This window comes from Haliotis asinina, chromosome 3 (assembly GCF_037392515.1).
Source record: "Haliotis asinina isolate JCU_RB_2024 chromosome 3, JCU_Hal_asi_v2, whole genome shotgun sequence".
Taxonomy (NCBI): domain Eukaryota; kingdom Metazoa; phylum Mollusca; class Gastropoda; order Lepetellida; family Haliotidae; genus Haliotis; species Haliotis asinina.
Window position 1 is genome coordinate 67,300,527 of NC_090282.1, and position 26,042 is coordinate 67,326,568.

At 39.6% G+C, this 26,042-nt stretch overlaps 1 protein-coding gene across 1 annotated transcript in view; it reads left to right on the forward strand.

Moving 5' to 3' along the window:
- The first annotated feature begins 1,364 nt into the window (after window positions 1–1,364).
- Window positions 1,365–26,042, forward strand: part of LOC137278339 (uncharacterized) — a 57,492-nt gene continuing 32,814 nt past the window's right edge. The window contains exon 1 of the mRNA XM_067810618.1: window positions 1,365–1,471. The gene's annotated coding sequence lies outside the window, so the exon portion shown is untranslated. The remainder of the gene's footprint in view (window positions 1,472–26,042) is intronic.

Here is a 26,042-nt window from a genome sequence, read left to right on the forward strand (position 1 = left end):
CCTGTTTGGGGACGCAACTACAAGTGGCATGGCTTGCTGCCTGGAGAGGTGGCTGCCCTCAATTCACAGGCAGCTATAGTGTAGTTATCGGACTGCCGCGTAAATACAGAATATTCTGATATATTATGAAGTCAGTTGTGTGTAAGTGCAGAAATTCTGCTTTTTATTAATAACGGAATATAACCAGGAGGTTGTGAACATAGTGATAAGATTTGTTTCAGTTACATTCTAGAAGCTGCTGGTATAGAGATGACACAACTTTATGAATGATCAACTTCTTTTTGACCCGTGAAGCGGGGTTGAATCAGCCTTCAGCAACCCATGCGTACCATGAAAGGCGACTCTGCTTGTCGTAAGAGACGACTAACGGGATCGGGTTGTCAGACTCGCTGACTTGGTTGACACCTCATCGGTTCCCAATTGCGCAGATCGATGTTCATGCTTTTGGTCACTGGATTCATAAAATAAACTAAAACTAAACTCACTCACTCAACCTTTATTTTTCTAATAATGGTGACGTTTCGGCATACGTTCTTTGCTAGCATATGAAAACGACACAAGAACCTATAAAGAAACGTCGCCATAATTAAAATATAGAACTTGATCATTTAATAGAGTGGTGTCATCTCAAACGTGAGGGGAATCGCTCATGTCTCAACGCACACAGTTGGTTTTGTAGCTGATTCAGCAAAATTCACTCTGCTGCTGAGCTTATGGTGAAACTTGGGGTCTTCATTCTACCAGAAGCAACACCAATCCAGTTTAAATATATATGCTTGACAAGGCAAGTTAGGGTTATTGGTATTTTTATACCCGGTATTTTATCAGTATGTCAGTGAATAAATACGTTATTATTCATATTTTCAAAATTTACAAATATCCCTAACTATTTTTGCCCGGTATACCTGGTCTTGATTTTTAGACGAAACAGATTCCGTAAAACTTGCCATGAAAATTTTAAATCACTGAGACACTTGACGACTCAAGGTATACATGAAAAGAATAAGTTTTGTTTTGTCCTTCCAATTAACTGCAAACTGTTGGAAATTCCCTTCAGTTAGATATCCCAAAGTTCCAGGTCAGTCACGTTGCTTAAATATTAGCGAACACACGTCATGCAAAGAAGGCTTCAAGTGGTAGTTTTTGATGTTACCGGAAGCACGAAGGCGGCAGAACGTCACGTGATTACATATATCACATGACAGGCGCGTCGGCGACAAGAGCAAGTTTGGTACTGGTGTGCGTTATTAAGAAATGAGAAGATCAGACTGACGGCCACTGTGCGCACTTGTAAATAAGTCCTCTCGGTCGCTGCAGGAACTGACGAGTATTGAACACTGCAGACCGGCTTCGGAACAGAGAGGACACACTGGCTGAACATCTCAACTGGGCAACTTCCAATTCTCACATTCCTGAGTTCAATCCCAAGGAATACTCACGTGTGTTGCTCTCTTTTTTCACCGGGGAAAAGGTAATTTAACTTTATTCAGATTTTATCGAAATTGAAAATTGAGATATTTGGATTTTGCGTTTAAACAAATTGTGTGATATTTAGCTCATGTCACCGAAAATTAGTTGGTATTGCAATTCCGTGTTATTTAATCGATTGGGTTAGAAAGAGGTCCTTGACTTCAAACATATCGCAAATACTGGGGTCTTGAAGGTGAGATTATTAAACTCCGGAAATTGGTTCTTGGTTGCGATTAATTGTCCTTCTTGACAAAAAAAAAGAACAAAAAAAAATAACGCAATGCAAGACGGTCAAATAACTTTTTAAATAAATTTAGAATTGGTGCCGATAATGTGATTGACTGTTTAATTTCCACTTTGATTTTAAGAACTTTACGATTCCTCGAATCTTTAAGAGCATTTATTGTACACTGAAAAAAGTATCCCAGAAAAAGTAGTGGTTAAAAGACAGTCCGAAACAGAAATATGTGTTGAAAACGCTTTTTATTTCAGTGGGTTTTGTTTATATTGAGATAGTTTTGGTCTGTTTAGTTCCCAGTGCATCTGTACTTGCAATGACTATAATAGCTGATATTTGTTGTTCATTTTAGTTCATATTAGACTGGGCGTACAAGCCTCAACAATTAAACGGGTTTCTGTGACGACATAACCTTAACGTCATTTTAAATCAAGCTTTGTATTATCTTAATTTTTTTTTTTCATATGTTTGCAATTTCAGTGACAGAAATCAGAAGGTGGCTGCTCTTTAAGAACATGTTGTAGAGAACGTTTGGTGACAAATAGGATATTCGTTATAATTGTAACATATTCTCTCAATATTATATGAGATATTAATTCTAAACTATTCGCACATTACGCTCTATCGTCGTCATGTTTTACTTAAACGTAACATCAAAACACATCAATATAATGGAATAAAGTAAAGCACGTTAATGAACGCAGAATGCTTAAGTGCTTAATTGAAGCCCACCATTAACCTGAAATGTGTTCGTTGAAGATGAAAGATAAAAACCTTTGTTGTTAAGAGTGATATTTTCTTTCTGTAAAATGTGTTTGTGAATTGATTGACAAGTGTCATTTTGCCATATATTACTTGCATTAAACACCTGCCAGCCGGAGGGTACAGCTTGAGCTAACTGTGTACAGTGTATTCTAGCTGTACAGATACCGTCTGTCAGATCTCTTGATGGGTATTTGATGATGATATAGTTAAGTGAATTGTGGTAATGCCAGCCAAAGGGCAAAGCGGCAAGGGTCGACACGTGCATAAAAACATTATGTGTACCTATGAATCAGTGCAAAAATGGCCACATACCAATGACCAGGCTGTTTATAACGGCACATTCTGTCAACCAAGTAATGGTTTTCACAGGCAATAATACAACATTAGCTCTTCAGCTTTTAGTTTAGTTCAGAGTTTAGTTTTAGCAATATTCCCGAAAAATTAGAAATTTACACCTTGTACCAGTGTGGGGATGCGAACTCTATATTCGGCTTTAACCACTAAGCTACCCGAAATGTATATAGAACTGCAGTGATCAGATATTCTCAGGTTGCTAAAACATATCAACTGTATTATCGTGAAATAAATCACATAATGAGAACAGTTTCATTATAAAAGCCAACAGAACTTTTGTGCATGGGCCTTTCGTAATCCTACGATCAGAAAATCTTATGTTTTGTGGTTTCTTTTGAGACTAAGTGTGTCGGGTTTGACGCTTGACAAGCAAGGATTGAAAGTTTCAGCATCATCCGACGATGACATAACCAGTCAGGTTAGTCCATAAACTAGTGGTTGACAACACGAGCATCGAGCGATTCCATCGAGCCATGATTCCATCAGCTGCAGTTACAACTTGTTTCCCTTCCTGGTCAGTCGCGAGTACGATAATACAGTGGGGAATCCCCTCCGAGACACACTGGTTTTAACTTGGAAGACTTTAAACGTAGACATGTAAATCCAGTTTGTAAAGTAATGTAAGTCCCTAGAATAGTGGTCCACCTTCAGTTGTTGGCGACATGTAGTCTTTCTTTTGTATTGTCTTCCTGAATGAAAATGATCATCGATTTTCAAGCGTTTTAAACACCCTCTGTGATACTCTAGCTATTTTACAGTACTTTGATGACTTTAACAACTTATATTTATTGAGTACGCTGTGAGGTTTAAATGAACGGTCTAGTTGGGTCAATTTTCCCAAAACGTAATTTACGTCCATGTATACGTCTAGATATAGACTGGACCCAGCCGTATCATATATGTCACCTATAGACTAGAACCAAGCCGTATCATATTAGTCACGTATAGACTTGAAACAAGCCGTGTCATATATGTCACCTATAGACTAGAACCAAACTGTATCATATTTGGTACGTACAGACTAGAACCAAACCGTATCATGTATGTCACGTACAGACTAGACCAAAGCTGTATCATATATGTCACGTACAGACTTGAAACAAGCCGTGTCATATGTGTCACCTATAGACTAGAACCAAACTGAATCATATTTGGTACGTACAGACTAGAACCAAACCGTATCATGTATGTCACGTACAGACTAGACCAAAGCCGTATCATATATGTCACTTACAGACTAGAACCAAGTCGTATTATATATATATCACTTATAGACTAGACCCAATTTGTGTCGGTAATTGTGATACATGGAGGACGGATCAGCTGATACAGTTCTGACTTACTTCATGAAAATGTCCAGTCTGCTCTACGCAAGAAAGTATAGTAAGTTGTAAGTCATTTTGAAAATGGTTCATGAGACGAATGCGAAAACAACAATGTCGACATTTGTATCTCATGAATACCACAGAGACCAACATTGTAAACTAATGCGACAGTAAATGCTGACAAAAAGTGAATAGCATTTTGCTATTTAATCATCTTCACTTAATCAATATATTTTTTCTCTCCATCTATATTAATAGATTTTAGGAAAAAAATATTTTTGAACAAAGTTGAAAAACCTGATAACTAGAAGGTACCTGTATTAACATTCCTAAACATTCACATCGTTAATATTAGGACTGTATATTGGAAAAAGGCATTTCAATACATTGCCATTAGGTACCCTAATCGCGATACGTATTGCAATATATTCGGACTTTAAGTATTTGACAATGAGTGACACTAATTGTGCATGTGAATCCTATTTTCTTCATAATATGTCCCCAAACATATATGCTATGGTTCTGATCTCAAAATTAGGTTGCATTGTCATGGATTCTAGTTCGTTTTTATACAGTTTATAGTATTACAGTATGCAGTTTTATCATTGAATAACGAAGACAAACATCTGTTGTGAATGAAAGCATGCGTAGATTTTAATTTAAACTGTAACGTCATATATGTTCTTGTTACATTATATCGGTTTTCAGAGGAGATATCGCCGTAGGTGTTGTTTGAAAAGCGTATTTCGATATACCGGTATACCGGTAATGGCGTACAGCCCTTTACGATACATACAGATGGTCAGCTGCGGCAGTATCTCACGGTTTAAAGATACGGATGCTGCGGTTTAAAGCAAACACCACCATGATACAGCACCCGAACAGCGTTGGTGAAACTGTTGGTTCAAGTTTCTTTTTTCAGTAGTATTTGTAAAAATTAGGAAGTACAATATTGACAAGCTTTGTTCACAACTTCTTCCATTTCATTGGGACACGTTGCGACACCGATTCCTGTACCATTGTTCACTGCTCGACTGCTTGACAATTACACACAAATCTGTTATCCATGGGGTTTGTCAATATTCCAGCTGTTATGATCAAATGTTGTGTCGACCTTAAAGTTTTCTGGAAGTAACGACTTGGGCAATACACGTTCCTTACCTGTTCACCATTTCCTAGTTGTGTCGAACGTGTTATAGCACGAAGTATCTACGTAGGCCCCTTTAAGCCGAACTCTATTTTGTGGGGACTGTATAGTGTAGATTCTGTAAGTGTTCGTTTTGTACTGGGTGAAATATTCCTGCAAAGAATACATGAAAAATATATATTGAGTAACTGCACGTTTTAAATGTGTAAAGAAATCCCTTTAATGTATCAAAATACAAATACCTATGTTCAAGTATACTATTCTGGTCACTGTTAAGAAACCATGCGCTTATTAAATATAAGCCACTAAATTCTAAAGTCGTGGGATCGTATGATTGAACGAATGTGAAAAGGTGTACGAATATTCGTTTAAGAATATCTTGGGAGACAAATGACGGGTGGTTCCATTCCGCGTTATACCAAACATGGAAGGTGGTACTTATAGTTACTCTCCTTGACACTCGGCAATAAGGGGAGAAAACGAGAACTAGCTGGGTCAGGGTCAGGGTCAGGGTCAGGGTCAGGGTCAGTCTGTTGTGAGTGGGTATCTATTTATAACTGCGGCGTTGTATCACATGGTACTATTATTTCATCTCACCTGGTGTCAGCAAGATATGTATGTGTCTACATTATCACCTGGGGGTGTGAGGTGAGCCTAGTGGTAAAAACGCCCGCTCGTCACGCAGAAGGCATGGGTTCTATTCCCACACGGGTACGATGTTTGAAGGATTATTGTTAAAACTCACTCACTCACTCACTACCTGCCAGGTGAGAGGCCGGTAATTACAGGTGCGTCATCCCACTCATAATTCTGTTGCAAGGTTCGTAAGATACTGAACATATCTCAACGCAGAAGCTTAGGTCTTGTGACGTTCAATTAAGACACGTTTGCAACACAATTTACTCCATAAGGTCGTACCCTTGGAAATGATTTGGAAATGATTTTGTACAGAACATTCGTAGCAATGTCCAATAGAGAAATAGACTATTTAGTGAACTGGTAAGAAAAGTAACGGTCGATTTCTAACGTCGTATGGAGAAAACCCCATGGTTGATCTCAGTAAACTGTGGTTGTCAATTTTACGATAATGCCTCGGAATTTTAGTGAATTCAAGTATATTTCGCACCATTATTTGTTCAGCGAGGGCGTGAGCATTCTTTGCCTGTTGCCGACCAGCCGCTGCAACTCTCACGAGAAGTGGTGGAGGAACGGTAACTGCCGCTTTGTAACGTGGGCACGTGGGCACGTGGGCAAATCTTTAGCTTACCAAACGCCCTCAGAAATTCACATCTTTATTCATAATCATTTCCTGCCTTCCCACTCACGTGGGTCTGTTATTCGTATTTGACGGTGAAATTTTCAATTTACTTAAGCGCTATGAAAACATTTAAACCTTTTGATTTTTAAGTTGCAGTTGAGATCTGAACCGGGGCGATTCCACACTGGCCCATGTACTAGACATTCGTTGAAAACCTCAATATTTAGGGAAAAAACTCTTAGACTCTATTGTATTTATCACAGGGTGAAAGCTTTAGGAACGATAACCGCACTGTAGAATAGATAAAGCGATACGAGTTTTTTCAAATTTAATTCTTTAAAGAAATCTTTTTTCAAAATGAAATCATCAACGGTATGTTCGCGTTGACTGAGACACACACTAAACATGGACCTTGAAGCCGGATATAATGTTCTCATTGCTGCTGGGTTTTATCGGGAGAAGTATCTTGCAAATGGCGATAGGAAGGGATGGTATCGTTTAACATTTCTCGATCGATGATAACACTGATTTGGTTCTTTTGTAAATTCTGAGCTTAAGAATGTAATGGCGTTATTTGAGAGTAATATACCTCCATGGGCACATTTCAACATGTTCCATCAGTGATGTAGTGACGATTTCATTTTAACAGCATCTTGGAGTGAGCCGTAAAGGATCTTAGAGAATCCCCATTATGGAGACAGACCCAAATTCTCCTGTTTGGAAGCAAGATTTGTCACTCTTAAGACTTGAGAGCTTATTTCGATAGAACTGTTTCAGATGGAAGAGAACCCGAATTATTACTATTAAACTTCTTTGAGAAGCATTTAGAAGTTGGAGTATATAATAAAGATAAGACATGGAAAGGACCAACATAGAGAGGACCAACATAGAGAGGACCAACATAGAGAGGACCAACATAGAGAGGACCAACATAGAGAGGACCAATATTTCTATTACTATTCGAAGAGACATTCCGGTGGAGGTTCCAAGAAAGTTAAAACCACGATTGTTATCAATCAAGTTATCATCATATGCTAGATGACGGTAGTTGTAGATCTTACACATATTGGTGGGGCTTATCAATCACGTTATCACCATATGCTAGATGACGGTAGTTGTAGATCTTACACATATTGGTGGGGCTTATCAATCAAGTTATCATCATATGCTAGATGACGGTAGTTGTAGATCTTACACATATTGGTGGGGCTTATCAATCAAGTTATCATCATATGCTAGATGACGGTAGTTGTAGATCTTACACATATTGGTGGGGCTTATCAATCAAGTTATCATCATATGCTAGATGACGGTAGTTGTAGATCTTACACATATTGGGGCTTATCAATCACGTTATCATCATATGCTAGATGACGGTAGTTGTAGATCTTACACATATTGGTGGGGCTTATCAATCAAGTTATCATCATATGCTAGATGACGGTAGTTGTAGATCTTACACATATTGGGGCTTATCAATCACGTTATCATCATATGCTAGATGACGGTAGTTGTAGATCTTACACATATTGGTGGGGCTTATCAATCACGTTATCATCATATGCTAGATGACGGTAGTTGTAGATCTTACATATATTGGTGGGGCTTATCAATCACGTTATCATCATATGCTAGATGACGGTAGTTGTAGATCTTACACATATTGGTGGGGCTTATCAATCACGTTATCATCATATGCTAGATGACGGTAGTTGTAGATCTTACACATATTGGGGCTTATCAATCACGTTATCATCATATGCTAGATGACGGTAGTTGTAGATCTTACACATATTGGTGGGGCTTATCAATCAAGTTATCATCATATGCTAGATGACGGTAGTTGTAGATCTTACACATATTGGTGGGGCTTATCAATCAAGTTATCATCATATGCTAGATGACGGTAGTTGTAGATCTTACACATATTGGTGGGGCTTATCAATCAAGTTATCATCATATGCTAGATGACGGTAGTTGTAGATCTTACACATATTGGTGGGGCTTATCAATCAAGTTATCATCATATGCTAGATGACGGTAGTTGTAGATCTTACACATATTGGTGGGGCTTATCAATCACGTTATCATCATATGCTAGATGACGGTAGTTGTAGATCTTACATATATTGGTGGGGCTTATCAATCACGTTATCATCATATGCTAGATGACGGTAGTTGTAGATCTTACACATATTGGTGGGGCTTATCAATCACGTTATCATCATATGCTAGATGACGGTAGTTGTAGATCTTACACATATTGGGGCTTATCAATCACGTTATCATCATATGCTAGATGACGGTAGTTGTAGATCTTACACATATTGGTGGGGCTTATCAATCAAGTTATCATCATATGCTAGATGACGGTAGTTGTAGATCTTACACATATTGGTGGGGCTTATCAATCAAGTTATCATCATATGCTAGATGACGGTAGTTGTAGATCTTACACATATTGGTGGGGCTTATCAATCACGTTATCATCATATGCTAGATGACGGTAGTTGTAGATCTTACACATATTGGTGGGGCTTATCAATCAAGTTATCATCATATGCTAGATGACGGTAGTTGTAGATCTTACATATATTGGTGGGGCTTATCAATCACGTTATCATCATATGCTAGATGACGGTAGTTGTAGATCTTACACATATTGGTGGGGCTTATCAATCAAGTTATCATCATATGCTAGATGACGGTAGTTGTAGATCTTACACATATTGGTGGGGCTTATCAATCAAGTTATCATCATATGCTAGATGACGGTAGTTGTAGATCTTACACATATTGGTGGGGCTTATCAATCAAGTTATCATCATATGCTAGATGACGGTAGTTGTAGATCTTACACATATTGGTGGGGCTTATCAATCACGTTATCATCATATGCTAGATGACGGTAGTTGTAGATCTTACACATATTGGTGGGGTTTATCAATCACGTTATCATCATATGCTAGATGACGGTAGTTGTAGATCTTACACATATTGGTGGGGCTTATCAATCAAGTTATCATCATATGCTAGATGACGGTAGTTGTAGATCTTACACATATTGGTGGGGCTTATCAATCACGTTATCAACATATGCTAGATGACGGTAGTTGTAGATCTTACATATATTGGTGGGGCTTATCAATCACGTTATCAACATATGCTAGATGACGGTATTAGAATCTAAACGTTTCGGTGCAGGCTATAAATGAAGATATCATCACATGTTAGTCCATGAAAAAGTTACACGTTATCAGTCGCGTTTTTGTCACATGTTAGATGTGCGTATTAGAACCTAACGTTTCGGTGTAGGTTAACAGTCACGTTATCATCACATTCTCAATAGCGGTATTAGAGCCTAAACGTTTCGGTGTAGGTTAACAGTCACGTTATCATCACATTCTCAATAGCGGTATTAGAACCTAGCGTTTCGGTGTAGTTTATCAGTCAAGTTATCATCACATTCTCAGTAACGGTATTAGAACCTTAATTTTGCTTCTGTGTGTCTTATCCCTACGTATTCAGGGACGGTGGGGTAACCTAATGGTTCGATTCCAACATGGGTATACTGAGTGAACCCATTTCCGGTGTGCCCCCACCATTATATTGCTGGAATATTGCTAAAAGCGGCGTAAAACCACACCCAAAAACTATCACAATTCAAGCAGCAAATCCTTCTAACTTTTCGTTTACAGAAGGGGCGGTGGGATAGTCTACTGGTTAAAGCGTTCGCTCGGGTTCGCTTCCTCACGCACATGAGTACAATGTTTGAAGCCCACTTTCTGGTGTCTCTCGCCGTGATATTGCTAGAATATTGTCAAAAGCGGCGTAAAACTTACCTCGTTTTCAGAAATAATTTCGTTTCGTTTTCAGAAATAATTTTCAGTATTTTGTTTGAGAACAGAAACAGATAAACAACTTTGTACGTTCTAATTTGATACCCGTCATTGTTGAAAAGTGAAGGGATAACCTGTGCAATTGCCCCTCCGCCGATGATCACCTCTATAAACTGTCGTCACAAATGATTTACTCCACACCGAAACGAAAGACTAAAACCTGACTCTGTCGCCATGGCAACATGCATTAACTCGGTAGTAAACTACATCTTTAGCTGAAATAACATTCGTTTTTACTGTTTATTTTGACAATCACTTAACCGTAAAGTTCATCTTTTTTCAATGAGTTGGTCAGGAGGGAACGTCTTGATTGACAATTTCTTTGAACATGCAATCTGCAGTTATCAAATTGTAGCGAACTGGCGAAAAATAGATATTAAAGTTCTATTAAAGTACCATCAATGGTCACGCGCAAACATGTCAAAACGTTCCAGAGCGGCATAATCACATTGAAAGAATCACGCAAAATGTCCACAGAAGTAGCCATCTTTTCAGCGCCTCCTTAAAGAGGTAAAAGGCAATGTTTTTTATCCTCTTCTCTCAAACAACTTGCATTACTGTGGAACTGTTACAGTCTGCGACAATGATAGGTGACCGTTTGGACATTCTCGTGCAACACGCGCCAGGAATGTGCTTACTGTCATTTCGCCTCCGTCAGGTGGAGCTGTGCCATTGAAGACAAATGCAACCACGAAAAGTAAATTACGGAGGACAAGTTCCTTCAAATAACATTATCTTACAATAGAAGGCACAGTGACCACATGATTTTGACCAAATTGCAGGCAATGAGCGGTAATTCCGTCTTTGGTGCAGTTTGGTGATTCATGGGAAAACCTCCTAGAAACTACTTTCTTTTCTACAAGTGAAAGGTTAATGCCATTTTGTAAATAAATTCGAAAATTTTTGAATGGCTTACCCTAATACATGCCTATCGAGTTTCTTTCTATTCTTTGAGCTGTTCATACAAGATTCAATGACAAATTAACCTATATTTTGGTCTCTTCCCGTTAGCATTTTGACCCATTTAAGTTTAAATGTCGAATGTGACACTTTGGCGGAAGCAATATTTCGTAGTGATTTGTTGAGATGTTAGCATCTGGTTGAGTTTCTTTGGTATTCATATTCCGAGCCATTTCCAAAGAATATGCATGCAATCAGAGTTATTTCTCAAATATATCAATCATTTTCTAACCTTTCGAGATTAGATGCTCAAATGTACTCTAATGTTGTTTCGTTCCTCGTACAAAATTATTGTAACTGCAAATTTCAGTATTACATATTCAATTTACCAAAATTGAACATATTCCAAAGCGCTACTACGAGCAGAATCGCTATAGAGAGACAAAGTGCTGGTGCACGAATTCGAGAGTGCTAGCTCAGTTTTCATCTCTTTATATGCTCTTAATTACGTAAAAGCCCAAATACATTACAGTTGCAGGTTGTAACTAGCTTAGAATATGCCCTTGACTGAAATGGTAGGTTTTCCCTTAGAACAAGGGCCAAAAGGAAATAATTTTAACATATTTCTGTTTTCACATTACATGGATTGTTCAAACTTGCGGTCGACACGCCGAAGACCCGGGTTCGGGTGTGAAGCCCATATCTGGTGTCCCAAGCTGTGATATTTTCGGAATATTGCTAAAGGCGGCATAAAACCACATTCACTCACTCACTCCACGTTATGTTTATACGTGATTATAATCTTACACAAAAAATACGCATGGCCCGTAAAACAGCTGACATCAATTCATGCTGTGACACTTTCATGACCTGGTGTCCGCCTCGTGACGATCATTATCTTACTTACTAGTGCTTTATCGTTGTCATCAGTATTTAAATACACTGTGTTCCTCTATCCAGCTTCAGTACAGTGAATCCAGCAGTAATATATGTCTAGTTTGGAAGTCTATATATGAGAACACCTTGTAGAGGCGACTAACGGGATCGGGTGGTCAGACTCGCTGACTTGATTGACACATGTCATCAGTTCCCAATTGCGCAGATCGATGCTCACGTTGTTGATCATTGGATTGTCTGGTCCAGACTCGATTATTTACAGACCGCCACCATATAGCTGGAATATTGCTGAGTGCGGCGTAAAACTAAACTCTCTCACTCACCTTACGATATTTGAAAACCAGTTGAAATCTAACATTTATGCAACATTTTCCTACGTTTGGAAACATGATGAAATCTGTCATTGTCGTTAACATTGATACAGCACTGGCCTTTCGATATCATACAACGCTGTAGAGATCCATGTATCACACTATATGTCATTATTTGGAATGTCCGTGTTAGAATATTGATCTTCAGTAACCCATGCTTGTCTTAAAAGGCGACTAAAGGGATCGGCTGGTCAGTCTCGCTGACGTAGTTGACACATGACACTGGTTCCCATTTGCGTAGGTCGACGCTCATGCTGTCAATCATTGGTTTGTCTGGTCTAGCATCGATTATTTATAGACCACCGCCCTTTAACTGGAACATTACTTAGTACTTAGCGCGGCGTAAAACTAAACTCACTCACCCATTATTTGAAAAGATTTTGAAATCTAACAATCATCCTTTAGATATTTAAAAAATGTTTAAATCTGTCGTATTGTTCAACACTAGACCAATATTGGTCTTAAAATACTATATGGTGCTAAAGAGCTATATATGTATGGGGGGAGTAATACATTCATTTTGAAAAGGTATTACTTGTCAAAATTAATTCTGGAATCGTCTTGAGTAATAAAAAGGAACGAGGGTGTTTCAATACGAATCCCAGGATCACCTTTCCAGCAGACAGTCTTGACAGCACGTGCAAGTCATGCTTAACGACAGCGCTCTCGTGGGCATATCATGTCTTATTTCACACGTGGTTCTCAAGTTACGGTTGACAGCTGTGTCAGATTGTTTACATACGTCGAAATAGACATGGCTGTGTGTGATGCCCACCGCGGCTAGACCCATCTGTCAAATCCATATATTTCATACTGACATCGCGTTAGTGTATCTGCAGATAGACTTCTACAGATACAATAGCACATTTGCATGCTTAGATCATTATGTCATAAATACGTCAGAGTTCCACAGCTCTGTGTCAGTACCGATTTAAACCACCCTACACATAACGTCTGCTTTTATTAATTAGTTAATTAAAAATTGAAGTTCCAAACTGAAAACTACCAATTTCACACAAAAAAACATGCTTCAAGTGTCCACAGTCTTAAGAAAATATCATGAAAGACTTTATCATTCAAAGGCTGTTAAGCATGGTCGTTATGGGCGCCTTTGAAAATGTTTAATGATTTCAACCCATTTTCACCTTATCTGGAAATCTTAGATTTGGACTCAAAATATCCTTGCATGTCATTTTTCTTAATCGAGACGGTAAATGATTGACGGCTGCTTTTGAGGTGATTGTACGATTCGAAGTGTATCCCTGAACATATATCTTTGAACCGCAGTAATGAGAGAGTTCTGGTGCTAGGTGTTGGCGGAATCCTGTCCTGCTGAGGACATCCGTCACGAATACATGCGCAGTCATGTCAAATGTTCACCTGAAGAAAACGGCATATTAATAATATACTGATAAAGGTCAGAATAGCGAATGGCAGAGTACTTCTTGTATTTCAATTATGCCCCAAATTATAAAAATGCCATCGCGAATTTGGGAATTCTTAACCAAATCTTGAAAGTACTAAACCCGATCAGACGTATTTTTGACTGCACTTTAAATGTCGGCATCAAGGTCCGGAGCTGCTAAGACATTGACAACTGGAATACTCATTATTGTAGTTATGTAATCTTGGCCATTCTGATTATTTAGGCCCATGACCAAACATTTCTAGTTCAGGTTAATAAAATTTTGTTATTTAACTATACTTCTTTCCTTTGGGAAACGAGGTTACAACGAATATCAAATTATTCAAAATGTACAAACTAAGGTATTGTGTGAACATGCTACAGAAAATAGCTACAAATATCCTTTTAAGCTAGCGTGGATTTATCTTGAAGGTACACGTGTCAAAACATGTTGATTTGTTGTGGCGGTTACGGCTTGGTCTGCGAAGACCTGCATTAGTTTCTAGGAAAATAGCACCTAGCCCCAAAAGCATCCGCCATTTTGAATGTGCCGGCGTGGCTTCTTCTGAGAGGGCGACAGCCTGGTACAATAATGCTCTCATGGGAATCGCTTCACCAGCATTTACACATTGCTTCCAAGAAACATTGGAAAGAGATATCGCTAAACTGAATCGAATTCACTTCGCGCCATTACGTTGCTATTTGTTACTGATATTAGCTCTCCTTTGATTTATCTGATTGACGCCCAGGAGTGGCATGTTTGACAAACAGGGTAAGTGCCCAACAGATCAGAGGTGTCATGATCGGCAAACGTCGGCAACTCTCGACAAGCAATTTATCACCTTCGGTAAACTCGGGCTGTGGCTAGTAGGCCTGAGGTGGTGTTGTTCGTCTTAAAATCACTTTTACTATAACCCTGTGAGAGCCCAAACCTGTTGCATAATTCATTATTTTAAAAAATAAGTCATAAACCAGTCACGCTTGGAGTTGTAGTTACCGACCAGCTATAAACATTAACCGCAAAGTTTATTTTAATGTTCTTGTAAATATTTAGGAAAATCAGCTTGGTTGTATACATTTTTTTATTTCTTTGAAGTTTCCATCAAAACGAGATTAAGAAGACGTCAGGCATTTCACCAGTTAAAATCGAGTAAAGTTTTCCTTTTTAAACAGATGCAAGTTGTTAAAAAATCATTAAAAATTTAATCACTTGAGTATTGATTGGTGAAATAGCATAAAATAAAGCTTCAGAACGAATGTCCGAATCTGACTGCAATCTTTTTGTTACAGCAAAGCGATTGATTTCCCAAGACTCTGAGTATTTTATTGGAAATGTCCTCATTTTGAATTAGTGAGTTAACACTGCCTTTAGCAATATCACGTTAAGGAAAACCAGAAATGATCTTCACACATACTATCTTTGGGAATCGAACCGGTCTTCGTCGTGATGAGCAACTACCTGAGCCACCAGGCCACCGAACCGCCCCGTCCTCATAGAGTTTGGTTGTTTGTACATTTGTTGTTGTTGTTAGTTGTTTTTACACCAGTCCAGCGGTAGCTCGGATACCTGCGTAAGGGAGGAGCCCGAAACAAAGGTTCGCTCGTATAATCAGTGACAATTACCGGAGCGACACCATGATGTACCACTCGCTCCGTTTTAATCGAATCGTACCGAGTGATTCCTCGAGACCATTTTTAGGCCGAGTGCACAGACAAAAGAAAAGAAATCACAATTTTGGCAATCTGGGGAAAGGTCACAAGTAAGGGAGAACGGATGAAGATGTGTTGAATTGATTGATTCTACTTCGTGTGATTCATCGACTGATAGATAATTCCTGATTCAGCTGATGGAAAATATACCTTCAGAATGGCCAGTGAATGACTGGCTCTTGATCAGCTGGAACAGCAATTGAGTGACGTCTCCAGTGGATTGATATTCAGAGCTCCAGATAATTTTTCAAGCAATTGGGTATTTACTCCCATGTCTCTTTATGTATGAATAATTGCATTTTTTGAGGAGTAACTAGTATTTTGTCTACTCTCACTAGTTTAAAGAATCGAGTATTTCTACACATAGTACCTTTTCCTTATTGGGTAATTAGCACTTCTAAATATTCAAATATAAATGCTTCTCAATAGACCTAAGTTTTTTAGTAATTCTTATATTCCCAAATATAGGTGACAGCCATTTTTAACCGGAAGTCACGTGACTACTACAGTCAACTCCAGACAGTGGCTACGGCTATTGTAGTATATGTGTATATATAGGCATGACTTAATATTTGCAAACGTTGTTTAGTTCATTGAGTAACGTACATAAGGTATTATAGACCGATTGCGTTTTAAGTAATTCTTATGGGTTTTTTGTACTTCCAGATTTGTAATTAATTGAGTAAATGTGATATTTATTGAGTGAAATACGCAAATACGCGCCTTTTCTGGAGCTCTGAAGATTGTTAGAACTTAAAGATGACAGTCGGCCATTGGTTGGATGTTGTTTAAAGCCGCACTCAGCAATATTCCAGCTATATACCGACGGTCTGTAATTAATGGAGTCAGGACCAGAGAGTCTAGTGTGAGACAATGATTTTAGAAATATCATGGCCTTAGTTACCAGAAATGGTTTTTACGAATTGTACCCATGTGGGGAATGGAACCCGAATCTTCGACGTGACGAGCGAACGCTTTAACCAGTAGGTTACCCACCGCCACGTTTACATGTTATGTTGATTTTGTATGTTCGTTTTGTGTCTTGTCAAAAAGGATTTTCGTTGTCTCTTTAAGTAGTTGGTCGAGCAATGTTATTTACTGTCGTAGAACTTCAAAACACCGGAGTTTCAAAGCCAGAGACCTTCAGAGTTGGAATACTTTCATGTCGTATATTAACAGTATCCGAAAGTTTGTCAAAATTGTTGTTTACCAATACGGTGCTAGCTGCTCCGACAGGTGTTAACATAATTTGTTTTCCTTTTGTCGGAACAAGCAAATCCTCAAATCCCCAGCGGCGTAAAAGTCGATTCTGTTTCCTTCACCTCAGTGACATTACGCCACACCTATTGGTTAACCTGTGTTTACTGACCAGCCAGACTGATCAGTAGCTGGTGTGCACTGTGCACTGATACATTGGTGTATATCATGATACTGTCCTTAGTTCCGTCGTTGCAACGTTGTCGTCGCTGCTGGTGTGACATAAACCACTGTTCACTCATTTAACCGAGACTCCAAATCATCCATCCTATGTGACTATGAGGGACGGCCTGTCTACCGGGACCTCGTACATTGTGGGGGCAACGACCATTTTTCTGGTTCCCGTGTCTACATTGCTTCCTTTAATCTCATAATCGCTATAAGAGATTCCTTTTATCCTCTGCTAAATCGCCGCGAGTTGTCGTGAACGACCTTTTAGTATGGGAAGCAGCTTTCGACATCATCATTCTTTTTTTCGCGTGATGTGATGAAGTCGTCAAAGAATGTGCATTTACTGTTTTCATTAACGCGATTGTTTGTAGCAGTAGTAGTAGTTGCAGCAGCAGCAGCAGCAGCAGCAGTAGCAGCAGCAGTAGTAGTATATGATTACTACTGACGCCTTGTTAGTTTGAGGTACTGTGACACTGTTTAAGAAACATGATTGGGCAGATAGACATCCCCAGCTTGACGCCAGCTTCTATAAAGCGTAAGTCATATTATGTATAACAAACATGCAATTTATGATCGCAATGCAGCAAGGCCATGCCGAGTTCTTTCAAGGTCAGTTTGTAATATGTAAGCCAAGTCTTGAAAAAAGCACCAGAACATTATCCACAGTACTGAAGACTTGTGTCCGTTCAAGTATGCATTTATTGAGGGAGGCGATGTTTTCCTTTTTTCTGCAGGAGAGACCTAACTTAAGTAAGCAGATAGACTGATTTAACAAACTAGTATAAAAAATATGAGACCATTTATTTTCAAACGTTAAAACAATCAGCGAAGCAGACAAGAATCTGATTGTTAATAATCCCTTGCTGCCCGCCATGGCTGCTATGTACTGCCACATCTTCAGATCAGTGTCCTATGGATGTGAACGATGTGCACCGTTCGATATCGTACCGTTCGGATTCTCTCGGCGTATTACGTTACCTGATACCTCGGGTTTCGACGGGTTGCGATACTGTATGGTTTTTACTGTAACATGTACTCCGACCGATCTCACAACGTGTAGCATTATCTATTTGATAATTATAATGTAGTTTGGAATGCTGAACGCCTCCTGCGACAAGACTAATTCTAACCGGAACCTTCACGGGTTCATCACTGATAGGTAGGTAGGTAGGTTGGTAGGTAGGTAGGTAGGTAGGTAGGTAGAGCGAGTGAGTGGGTGATCTATGGTTGACAAGGCATTTTATTTAATTGTATGTTACTGCATGTCAGCCCATTTCTAGTGTCCACCGCCCTAATGATAATAGAAGCAGCGTAAAACAAACCTCACTCAAACACTAATGTGTTAATAAAACCCAGAATGATATAGTGTCCGATGAGGTGAGAATAGAGCCTAATCACATATCGTTTGGATAAACCACCTATGAAAGAAACTGTACTCGCACTGGTGCGAAGGATGGAAGGTTAAGATTTTATTGCTCAAATCAACACAATCCTGTCTTCGTATACTTTCTTATACATCTCTGAGAGCTGAATACGTCTGTGAACATATTTTTCGTTTGTGGCCCGCCCCCTACGGAACACAATTTTGTCTGAACTGGTGTCCATTACCTTTGGTAGCGAGACAATAAAGACATCATTGCTTTAACCAAAGTCAAAACTTGTAGCATATCAGTTAACATGTGTGAGTGTGGCAATTTCCGGTTTAACGTCACGATGCGTATAACACCATCGCTCAGGCGTACCTCGAGGTGAGCGGAAAATATGTAAAGAAATGCAAAGGTCAAAATAACTTTGAAGACAGCTCGAGTAGCCGGAATCAATACTATAGCCCATGAGGCCTCAAAACGCCTTTCTCAACTTTGTACTTGTACCTCTAGGTTTCTGGTTAATCTGCTTTCACTTAATATTAATTTGTAGTCTGTTTGAAATGAAAACGTACCGGTATCAAATCCCAATTATTATACTTCCCATCAACAGTTCAGACCCACTTAACCATTCACTAATTACTAACACTAATCTATTGCAAATCGTATGCAGATGACTTGCAGGAGGATCATGCATGAAGTTGCTGAAAAGCATGTGCAAAAATCATGCATGTCAACAACATGGTGATGAGTTTTGTGAAGAATTCGCCAATATTTCATTGAGTTTTATCCTTTATTGAACTCATGAAAATAACCTTTTCATCACAACGAAGTTGTTTTACAACACATCTGTTCATGTGTAAACAGTACCTTTAAATAATATGGGATATTTTGAAAAATCTAGTTTGGAACATTTGACTGAAGTAAGTGGCTATATTTACACTAGCGAGTCTAAACTTTTGATGGGAAGTACAGTTTGTATTTCAAGGGGGTATGCACATTCAATGAAACACCGAGAACACTTAGGGTTGGTAGTTCATACTAATCACGTACCGCACCTGCATTTGCGTCACTGTTCCAGCTACTGGTCTTACCCCCTTGTCATGCCAACCGTTGATAGCGATTTAAAACTGTGATCGTTTCTTAAACAGCATTTATCCAAAGGTATTTATCCTAAGTTGAATAAAATTCTGAGTTTTAAGCGTTCAGCTGGCAAGATAAAATTCTGGAGATTCGCAATTTTAATTTCAATTTTTGTTAAAGTGAAATTCATCGGTACGTTTTCACTGCCACAGACTGCTACAAGACTCGCTCTACGTCAGAGTGGTTTTGGCAATATGGGCTTCACACATCGTACCCTTGTCGGGAATCGAACCTGGATCTCCTACGTGACGAACGGACATTTTAAGCGCTAGGTTAACCCTAGCACTCAGCAGTATAGTATTCCCAGAAATTATTGAGAATCATGTTGCGTCATGTAACTCATTACGTTTATTAACTTCTGGCGTTTTACTTACATAAACATGTTAAAACATCATCCTTTTACAGTCTCAGTCTTGTTTTAGTACTTTGTTAGACCTCCTCGCTCAGCAATGCATGCCTGAATACGCCTAGGCACACTACCCATCAAAGTTTGTAGGTAATCGTGTGACAGGTTATCCCAATATTGGACCACCTCGGCCTTCATATCTTCAATATTTCTCAGTCCCTTTTGGTTTATTCTGTCCTTCATGACTCCCCACACATTCTCAATTGGGTTTAGGTCTGGGCTGTAACTGGGCCAGTCTAAAACTTGAACATTTTCGCCCGACAACCACTGTTTTGTGTTGCGCGCAGTGTGTTTTGGGTCATTATCATGCTGGAAAATCCAATCATCTTCATACAATGTTTGTGCTGTCGGAAGAAGGTGACCATTTAGAATGTCAACGTATCTTTCTTTTGTCAAGTTTCCCGTGAAAACACACAATGGCGTCACTCCGCGAGCCGATATGCCATCCCACATGTGAAACTTCGGGCTATGTTTTGGTCGCTGGTAGATAGGTTTGACAGTATCTTTGGTCCAAATTTTCACACAATTAGGGAAAAGCCAAACAGAACTTTCATCCGAAAAGAAAACATTATCCCAATCTTGATTTTCATGAGCCCGACACCAATTTAAACGTTTTTCCTTTTGTGCATCTTTCATCAACGGCGAGGGAATTCCACGTTTTTTCACCCAATTAAGTCTCTGTAATTCCTGCCTAACTGTTTCATTGCATACCTGAGGACTTCCTCTGCTAATCATTTCATTTCTGATGTTCTCAACACTTTTCAATTTGCCCCTACTCACAATCTGCCCAAGTCTTCGGCGATCCACAACACTGAATTTCCTAGGCCGACCTGCCCCTGCTTTGTGCTCTATCCCGGTTCCTGTTTGAATATTCTTCAAAGTTCTGTATACTGTAGACAGAGGAATACCATGTCTACAAGCTAACACTTTAGCATCAGCCTCACCCCTTTCAAAATCATCTAGAATGAGCTTTCTTTTCTTTCTTGCTGTAAATTCTGCCATGTCAACACAGGAAGCCGTCTGCTCAGACAAGGGAGATAACTCTTGACGTAATGAGCTGCCTTCTAAGCCTTCAAGAGTTGTCTCCCTTATTTAGTATGCTTAGTGCAAAGTGAAAGCCCTTTTTCCAATCTTAGCATCATTAGGAAAAAAAACAAAGATTTTCTCAATAATTTCTGGGAACACTGTATGTCAAGTAAATAATCGAGCCTGGACCAGGTAATCGTACTAAACAATGGGGATACGATGACTTGTGTCAGCAAAGCCAACGAGCCTAAATATCTGAGGAGTGGAACGCTGTGAGCTCCTATCCATATCGACCCGTGAAGGTCCCGGGGTAGAATAGGCCTTCAGCAACTCATGCTTGCCATGAAAGGCGACAATGCTTGTCGTAAGAGGCGACTAATGGGATCGGGTGGTCAGGCTCGCTGACTTAGTTGACACATGTCATCGGTTCCCAATTGCGCAGACTGATGCTCATGTTGTTGATCACTGGATTGTCTGGTCCAGACTCGATTATTTACAGACTGCCGCCATATAGCTGGAATATTGCTGACAGCGGCGTAAAACTAAACCCACTCACTCAATCACTCACTCACTCACTCCTATCCATATCTCCCTCCTTCCCTCCCACAAGCCACTGTACAGGTGAAATACTGGTCATAGTGAAATTCGTTAAGAGTAAACATAAAAACTGCAGATTTAAATGGAGTCTTTTCTGCTTTTCAGGTATTGCATGTGTTCCCTTTCTTTCCAAATGTCAGTACATGAACCAGGAGGGGTATAATATTTCATCCATCAGATTCCGATCTCCACTAATAATTGTTGATCCCTCCCAACAAACGTTACAAAAGGTTAACAAGGGTTTTATCAGAAGGGCCAATGTAAGGCTATGCAGTTAGGCCATCAGTAGCGGTCATTGGAAATGTCAGTCTTGGCACTAAAGCATCCTTTATGTCACAATATCTTGTTTGCACTCGTTCTTGACGTAAAGCAATGGGTAGAGTCTATGTTTGTGTCTTGAACTACATCGGGGAATGCGAGACGACATTAATCACCCGTCTCTGTCTTGAAGGTTGTAGACATTTGCAGAGATTCTGTAGTACCACATATACGTTGTTTGGTGTTACCTAGCAACGAGTGTAAAGTGTCATATAAGTAGGGTTGACTGTCAACTGTTTACAGTGCGTTACAGGCTTACTTGCAGATAATGTAAATGACTTCTCACCGCTAATATTATTATATACAGAATATATAAACAGATAGACACAAAAACGGTACATTTGAAGAGTGAGTTTTCGACGTCTTTAGCAATATACCAGCAATATCACGACGGGTAACACCTGAAATGGGATTCACACATTGTACCCATGCGGGGAATGGAACCTGGGTCTTCAGCCTGATAACCGAACACTTTGTCCACTAGACTACACACTTGGAGAGATGGTGTGACCCAAAGCAAATGTTATCAAAACGTTATTAGGCCGAAAACAGAGACCGAAACTGACAAATCCCAAATACGAACTACGTATGATATACAAAATTATACCAATGTTGAATTTTGTGTAGCGTGCTAATGCATGGGAATACTTTTAAAGCTTTGCACCAGTGACCCAGTCGAGTGCAGAGTTGCGTCTCGTAATTTGTTGTTTTTTTTTCAGGATGAGTTTGAATCCCTGTTCGCTTGTTTAAGGTTTCTCAGCACCAAAAACGAAAAGTGTGTGAGACCTGCATGTAGGGTACTATATCCATATTTTGACACATCGTGATATAACTGTACCACTCCGTTCATCAGCTCCATATTTTAACATACCGTGACATAACTGCACCACACCGTCCACTATTTCCATATTTTGACATACCGTGATATTACTGTACCACTCCGTCCACCATCTCCATATTTTGACACATCGTGAACGAACTGTACCACTCCGTCCATCATCGCCATATTTTGACACACCGTGATATAACTGTACCACTCCGTCCATCATCTCCATATTTTGACACACCGTGAATGAACTGTACCACTCCGTCCATCATCGCCATATTTTGACACACCGTGATATAACTGTACCACTCCGTCCATCATCTCCATATTTTGACACATCGTGAACGAACTGTACCACTCCGTCCATCATCTCCATATTTTGACACATCGTGAACGAACAGTACCACTCTGTCCATCATCTCCACATTTTGACACATCGTGAACGAACTGTACCACTCCATCCATCATCTCCATATTTTGACACACCGTGATATAACTGTACCACTCCGTCCACTTTCTCCATATTTTGACACACCGTGATACAACTGTACCACTTCGTCCATCATCTCCATATTTTGACACACCGTGATACAACTGTACCACTTCGTCCATCATCGCCATATTTTGACATACCGTGATACAACTGTACCACTCCGTCCATCATCTCCATATTTTGAAATATCATGAAGGAACTGTACCACTCCGTCCATCATCTCCATATTTTGACACACCATGATATAACTGTACCACTCTGTCCATCATCTCCATATTTTGACACACCATGATATAACTGTACCACTCTGTCCATCATCTCCATATTTTGACACACCGTGATGTAACTGTACCACTCTGTCCATCATCTCCATATTTTGACACATCGTGAACGAACTGTACCACTCCGTCCATCATCTCCATATTTTGACACATCGTGATACATCTGTACCACTCCGTCCATCATCTCCATATTTTGACACACCGCGATATAACTGTACCACTCCGTCCATCATCTCCATATTTTGACACATCGTGAACGAACTGTACCACTCCGTTCATCAGCTCCATATTTTAACATACCGTGACATAACTGCACCACACCGTCCACTATCTCCATATTTTGACACACCGCGATATATCTGTACCACTCCGTTCATCAGCTCCATATTTTGACACATCGTGACATAACTGCACCACACCGTCCACTACATCCATATTTTGACACACCGTGATATAACTGTACCACTCCGTCCATCATCTCCATATTTTGACACACCGTGATATAACTGTACCGCTCTGTCCATCATCTCCACATTTTGACACACCGTGAACGAACTGTACCACTCCGTCCATCATCTCCATATTTTGACACACCGTGAGATAACTGTACCACTCCGTCCATCATCTCCATATTTTGACACACCGTGATATAACTGTACCACTCCGTCCATCATCTCCATATTTTGACATACCGTGATATAACTGTACCACTCCGTCCATCATCTCCATATTTGGACGCATCGTGAACGAACTGTACCACTCCGTCCATCATCTCCATATTTTGACACATCGTGATATAACTGTACCACTCCGTCCACTTTCTCCATATTTTGACACACCGTGATACAACTGTACCACTTCGTCCATCATCTCCATATTTTGACACACCGTGATGTAACTCTACCACTCCGTCCATCATCTCCATATTTTGACACACCGTGATGTAACTGTGCCACTCCGTCCATCATCTCCATATTTTGACATACCGTGATATAACTACCACTTCGTCCATCATCTCCATATTTTGAAACATCTTGAACGAACTGTACCACTCTGTCCATCATCTCCATATTTTGACACACCATAATATAACTGTACCACTCCGTCCATCATCTCCATATTTTGACACATCATGATATAACTGTACCACTCCGTCCATCATCTCCATATTTTGACACATCGTGAACGAACTGTACCACTCCGTCCATCATCTCCATATTTTGACACACTGTGATACAACTGTACCACTCCGTCCATCATCTCCATATTTTGACACACCATGATATATCTGTACCACTCCGTCCATCATCTCCATATTTTGACACACCGTGATATATCTGTACCACTTCGTCCATCATCTCCATATTTTGACACACCGTGATATATAACTGTACCACTCCGTCCATCATCTCCATATTTTGACACATCGTGAACGAACTGTACCACTCCGTCCATCATCTCCATATTTTGACACACCGTGATACAACTGTACCACTTCGTCCATCATCTCCATATTTTGACACATCATGAACGAACTGTACCACTCCGTCCATCATCTCCATATTTTGACACCGTGATACAACTGTACCACTCCGTCCATCATCTCCATATTTGGACACACCGTGATATATCTGTACCACTCTGTTCATCATATCCATATTTTGACACACCGTGATATATCTGTACCACTCTGTTCATCATCTCCATATTTTGACACACCGTGATATATCTGTACCACTCTGTCCATCATCTCCATATTTTGACACACCGTGATATAACTGTACCACTCCGTCCACTTTCTCCATATTTTGACACACCGTGATGTAACTCTACCACTTCGTCCATCATTTCCATGAAACATCGTGAACTGTATCAATCCGTTCATTAAAACGCAGTTTTAAATGTGACTATCTTGCTGAGTGACTTTAGCTGAAAGCTGGTAAAACAATACTGGGTGATTTAGATAGAAAAAAAACGTTTTCTTCTGAATTGCAACTTTATGTAACAGCGATGAACGAAAAGTTTTTAGGAGAATATTTAGCAGTCATTGTGCAGTTTATTATATTTTCAGCAACTGATATAAGATATTTTAGAAATTACATATAAATACTTACACGTTGATAGCCATTAAGATGTTAATACTTATTATACTGGAGCACGAGCCATACGAAAGGCTTCCTCTTTCAGAGCTTTGGTCCGTTTGATTTGCAGAATCACCTCAAAAAGACCAGGATACTTGAATACGGACATTCAACCTGACTAGTCTACACAGTAATAATCTGGCTGTAAAACAGTTACATGCATTACTCGGAAGGCTTAGTAGGTTTGAATGGTCATCCCAAAGCACCAGTGTTCATGTAACAAGGAAGAGCTCATATTTCCTGCCATGTGTGTGTGTTTATTACTGCAATTCCCCGAATG